This window comes from Arvicanthis niloticus, chromosome 16 (genome assembly GCF_011762505.2).
Source record: "Arvicanthis niloticus isolate mArvNil1 chromosome 16, mArvNil1.pat.X, whole genome shotgun sequence".
Lineage (NCBI taxonomy): Eukaryota > Metazoa > Chordata > Mammalia > Rodentia > Muridae > Arvicanthis > Arvicanthis niloticus.
Genome location: NC_047673.1, coordinates 63338145 through 63344144, shown reverse-complemented (window position 1 = coordinate 63344144; position 6000 = coordinate 63338145). Strand labels below are relative to the sequence as shown.

General features: G+C 37.2%; 1 protein-coding gene across 5 annotated transcripts in view; it reads right to left on the bottom strand.

Moving 5' to 3' along the window:
* Positions 1 to 432: 432 nt before the first annotated feature.
* Positions 433 to 6000, bottom strand: part of Or10j5 (olfactory receptor family 10 subfamily J member 5) — a 62325-nt gene continuing 56757 nt past the window's right edge. The window contains exons 4-6 of one of the 5 annotated variants that reach the window (XR_013104473.1): positions 3233 to 3684; positions 1508 to 1550; positions 433 to 560 (exon numbers count right to left, since the gene is read on the bottom strand). The gene's annotated coding sequence lies outside the window, so the exon portion shown is untranslated. Of the gene's footprint in view, positions 561 to 1507; positions 1551 to 3232; positions 3685 to 4033; positions 4936 to 6000 lie in introns of those variants that run through there. The other 4 variants (XR_013104474.1, XR_013104475.1, XR_013104477.1 and 1 more) reach the window with 4 other exon arrangements.

The window sequence follows — 6000 nt, the reverse complement described above, 5'->3', positions numbered from 1 at the left end:
TTTTAATAGAGTTACGTATTTATATTTTATATTTATGGGTGTTTCTCTGCATGTACATATGTATGCTTTGTGTGAGTAGTTCTGACAGAGGTCACAAGGAGGCATAAGAGCCTTTGAGCCTAGAGTTACAAGTCATTACCACTGAGCTATCTCTCCAGCCCAATTTCTTCCATCTTTACCTGAGCTCTAGCCATATCATCCAGCTTGCATTGTTGAATTGCAAGTGCCTTTGTTTAAAATAATTTTAAAGTGTATTTGAGATTAACTTAGACATTCACAATTTTGACTTTCTTCACTTTATTGTATACATCCTCATTTCAATGTGGCATTACTTTTCTCCCACTTGAAGGACTTTTAATATTTATTGTATCACAGGTGTGTATTAGTTATAGTTTTATTGGTGTCAAGAGACAGTGACCATGACAACTCATATAAAGAAAAACATTTTATTGGGGCTGGCTTACAGTTTTAGAGGTTTAGTCCATTATCATCAGGGTGGAAAGCATGGCAGCAGGCAAGCAGACATGGTGCTGAATGGGCCAAGAGTTCTACATCTTGATCTGTGGGCAACAAGAAGACTGTTACACCTAAGCTTAAGCTTAGGAGATCTCAAATGCTGTCTCCAGCGTGACAAACTTTTTTCAACAAAGCCATACCTCCTGTCACTACATGTGGTCCAAGCATCATGAATCTATGGAGGCCATGCCTATTTAAACCACCACAGGTGTATTGACAGTAATTTTCACAGTTTGACTTTAAAAATTATAAATGAGTCTTATATTTCTAAATATGAAATCTAAGCATACTGACTTTATCATTTAGTAAAGATGCTGTGTCATTGTTTCTGATTTCCACTATCTTAAACCAGCTGCCTGGAAAAAACAAAACAAAACAAAACAAAACAAAAAACAGCTAAGCTGCCTGAAAGAGGTTTAGACAAACTGAGTCAATTGGAAAGGATATTCTCCAAGCTGCTGAGGTACCTCCCAGCTATGAAGTGTGCTACAAATTTCCAGCTTTGAAAGCTATAACCCATGTTGGGTTGGGCTTTTGTGATGCAGCTGTCTCCAAGTCATTTCTGCTCCTATATGTAACCCCTCACCCATATTCCTATATCCCCATTAAAACTCATTGGTTCACCAAGTTGGTGCAGCTTTGTCTTCATGTGGGTCCCCTAACAAGTTGAACAGGGGCTGTCTCAGTCTCTATTGCCTGCCATTGGATCCCCTTCCCCTACTGTGACTTCCTGGTTGGGCCTCAATGAGAGAGAAGGTGCATGTCTCATCCTGCTGGGACTAGATATCACAGGGTGGGTGGTAGCCAAGGGGGTCCCCTTTCTCTGAAGAGGAGGAAAAGGGGCAATGGGAGGAGGAATTGTAAGAGTAGGACGGAAAGGAGAGGAGAAGTGGAGGCTGTGGTCAGGTTATAAAGTGAATAAAAGATAAATTATTGGAAAATAAAAGGAAATGAGACATAGCAGATGGTATTTAGATGAGAGATTACTAACCTTGTAAAGGATTGATGAAAGTCTCACACACCTGGATTAGTCCCTGAAAGAATGGGTCCATAGATAGATAAATAGATAGATAGATAGATAGATAGACAGACAGACAGACAGACAGACAGACAGATAAACAGACAGTCAGACAGATAGATAGATGACAGTTTCTTAGCCTCTTCTACCTTGTTTCACCATTACTCACGCTTCCTCATATGTGTTTCTTCCATAATTCCAAGCACCACATTATGATGTCATCTGCCACCAAAGCCAAACAGATACTTACTTTATAACTTTGACCTCTAGGACTGTGAGTTAAATGAAACTCTTTTGTTTAAAAAAAAAAAAAAAAAGGAGCTAGTTTCTGGTATGTTTTTGCAGTAACAAAACAGACTAATATAATAGGCTTATAATTTGCTCCAAATGTTTAATTATGAGTTCAAATATTTACCCAAATACTATGACAACTGCAACTTCCCCCTCTTATTCTTTTTGCTGAGATTATTTAGACCATGTTGTTTGTTTATTTGTTTTTTCCATTAGTAGTCCAGTTTATTGTCTTGGATATGAGTATTTGGTTTTTATTTTGTCTTATTTTCCAAGACATGGTCTTACATGTAGCCAAAAATGACTTTGAACTCCTGACTGATCCACCTCCTCCTCCCTGGTCCTTGGATTACAGGTGTGCATCACCGCACTCATGGATGGAGCACTTGGGATTGTACCCAGGGGTTCATGAATACTCAGCAATCTCTCTAACTGAGCCACATTCTCAGCTCCAGTGTATTGTTTTCAATAGTTTATTTGACATTTCTCCTGTTATGGTCACTTCTATCCCTAGGTCACCAAGCTCAGTGAACTTTCCTTCTGTGGCTTCTAGGCTGCTATTAATCTTATCCAGAAATTTTTTCACTGCAAATTTATTTATTTTATATTTGCTTATGTTTATATCTTCCCTTCATCTTCTCATTCCATCCCTGTCTTCTAGTCCTTGCACATGTTTGAAATAGTGTAATTATGTTAAATATCCTTACCCACTCACTCTGTGATCTCTTATCTCTATATCTTCTATTTTAAATAACTGCTCTCTTGATGTAGGTAACATTATTAACATTTATTAACATAATACAACATTGCTTTTTTTTCCTATTTAACAGATTTTAGCACTATGGTAATGTTTTATTTCATATATGAATAATTTGACTTTTCCATATATATTTAAAGAGTATTGACTTTGTACTAGTATGAATTTGGGTTACTTGCTGGTCACTTTGACCCTTGTTCTTTCTTTCTAAATTATTTATAGCATATCAAATGACTTGGCCTTAGGGTTGAAGGAGCCACAATCTCAAAGTATGGTCTTCCTCGCATCTCAGATGGATGTTTTGGGTGTTTGGTTAATCTTCTCTACTCTCTAACCAGATCTACAGTTGAGAATTTCTACTTTACATTTCCCCATAACTTTTCTCTGACAGCTTTAGATCACCTCCCCTGATGAATACATGCTTCAGTCTTTCTATGAAAGACCAGGGAGGCAGATACTTTTTCTAGAGCTTTTATTTTCTACAGATTCCTTTTTATCCTATGCTTTCCTTCATAACGTGCACAGTTTCTTACTGCCTATTGTCCAAAATCTGATAAAAGTTGAATCATATATTTTCCCATTAAAATCTGTTTTGAAAGGAGGAAGTGGTTGCTCCCTTGACCCAGAGCAGCAGTGAATAATTGACTTACTTGACGTTACACCTTTCTTTGGATATTATCATTTGATTATGCTTCAGCTTCAATTTCCTTTCATCACTTAACTCTGTAGAAAAATAAATGGAGCTGTGCCTTCTACCACTGGTGCAGTGTTAAGCATTTCATCACTGACCATTGTGGAGATACTGCATGAAGGACAGATTCCCTATTCTAGTTCCAGAGTGATCCACATGCAGGTTTCCTAGCGTGAACTGGCTTCACTGGCACCAGATACCTACAGTGCAAGCATTGTCATTAGCACCCCGGAGTATGTAGCAGTAAATACCCACAGTTCTCAGCATATCTCTTTCTGCAGCCAACTTCCTCCAGAACACACCTTATCCCAAACAGCTTTCTTCCAAATTGTCTGCCGCCTGTGGATCAGGAACACCCTTGACTACCCTTCCACCTGCCAGAAATGTATGTCTTCATTGACTAGGCAGGAACTAGAAAAAATAACCAGAGAGTGGATCCTTAAACCAATTAGCAAAGAATATGTCAGAGCCAGGGTCCTGCCCTGACAGTCAGGTTCCCAGGGAAGGCACCAAGGGTGGCTTCCGGCAATTTAACTCTCCCTCTTTGCTGTTCAAGGGCCAAAAGCTGACACTTCTGGCAACTAACTCCTGCTGATAGCAGCAGGGATAAGAAAAGGAACTTAGTTACTTGGTCTCTGTACTTTCTGGCAGGTAAGAGGCTTGGCACTCTTTAACTCTTCCTGAGCTAGAGAGTACAGTAAAAGTAAACTACTGTAAAATAGAGAAAAGGAAAGGAAAAAGAAAAGAAAGTCAAACTGGATGAAGCAGAAAAGGGCTACACCAACACTTTATTGTAGTTCTTAGTTTTTATACCTTCTCAGGATAATTGATAACATGGTTTTCTAAGTACTTTAACATTCCAAAAGTTCATAGTAAGTTTAAGGCAATATTTCGTGTCATAGTTTGATAAGACTTAAGCAGTTTCAGCAGAATTGTTTACATGCCCTTCCATTAAGACTAGTACCCGTCTAAACATTCATTGTTTGTTCTCTAGCTCCATAAGTTTATTATAAATTTAAAGCAATAAATTTTATGTCATAAGTTAGTACAGTTTTGTCAAGAGACAAATCATCTGCTTTGTATCTTATTATTTTGGAGTCTTGTAGAGAAAAACTAGTCCATCATTTATTTTCTGTCCTTGCACCTACATACAATAAACTGCCTATTCCCTGTTTATGACCTTTAGTTACCAGATAGTGGCCTATTCTTAACTTACAAGGAATATAAATTTATTCCAAGCCTGCTTTCTTTTCCTAGTACAATTAGCCCGTGATCCATGAAGGTATACAGAGCTCTATTTACAGTCTTTATTCTATAAGACGTTTGAAATTACTTGTATCAATTTAGGAGTTCTATAAAATCATTATCAGGAATTATGAAACCATCAATTTGCCTACACAGCATTACTGTATGAAAGTACATCTTCATGTTGATTCTGCAGAAGATCTGCTCAACAGAGTAGATAAAAGCCCAGAAAATCATTATGCTATGTAACAGTGGCTAGAACAGCATATGAGAGACAGCCAATCCTGGGATGAAGTCTCTGAGGACCTGAATCACAGAATGCACCCATTGCAGCCATAGCAGCAAAATGGTGGCCCTTCTTCAGAAAGCTCACTTGCTTGCCATAGCCTTTTCTAGATGCCTTCAGACATTTCAGACCTGAAATGACATCATATTCATTATCTGACATAATTCAACACAGTAGGGTATTGCAACCCCTCAGTTCATTTCCATAATTAGAGTAATTCATAAACTCTATATTGAAAGGCCAAGAGTCCTTGAGCGAGTATCCAGCCTCACTGGTACTAGCACATACTGTAAATCTTCACCTAAATTCCATAAAAGACCTAAACTATATACTAGGATTAGTGCATCTTTACTCTGTGAATGCCAGCCTCTTCCTTCACATTAACTGCCCCATGGATTAAAATACGCCTTCACAAGTCAACATGATCTTCCTGGTGTTAAGATTGCATCATTTCTTGTTAGACAAAGACTCTTACAACATAGTCACATAAATTACAAATTTTGCAATAGCATGTTATAATATGTTATATCTTTGTGTTGTCAAAAGTTGATAAAATTAAAAACTATCTCTTTATATTTACCCACATAATTATAACTTCTAGTCATCATCATTTCTTTATATAAATCTAAAGTTTAATCTGGTATCATTTTCTTTCAGCCTTAGAAATTCCCCATATTGTTTCTAGTAAATCACATGCTTTCTCACTTTCCCTTCTCTGGACATGTGTTTCCTTTCCTTTCATATTTGGTGATAAATTTTCCTGAATACAAATGTCTGGTCTAACTCAAATTATCATTAAATTGTTTTCTGTGTTTCATATCTATAATTTGTTAAATCACTGTCATTGTATGATTATATATATATAATCATATATATATGCCATTGGAGTCTTGTTGAGTTTTGAGGTTCTTCATCTTTGGTTTTAAATTATATTTTTAACATTTATTCAGTGAGTGTGTGTCTGTCTGTGTGTCTGTGAGTGTGTGTGTGTGTGTGTGTGTGTGTGTGTGTGCATGTCACACACATGCCTGTGTGTGGATATGCATATGGAGCCATAGGACACTTGCATGAGTCAGTTCTATCTTTTCATCATGTAAATTCCAGGCACTAAAATTCAAGTAGTTTTGCTTGAATGCAAGTGTCTGCCTGCCAAACCATCTCAGTGGCCTAAGTATTAAATTTTAATAAAAATAAAT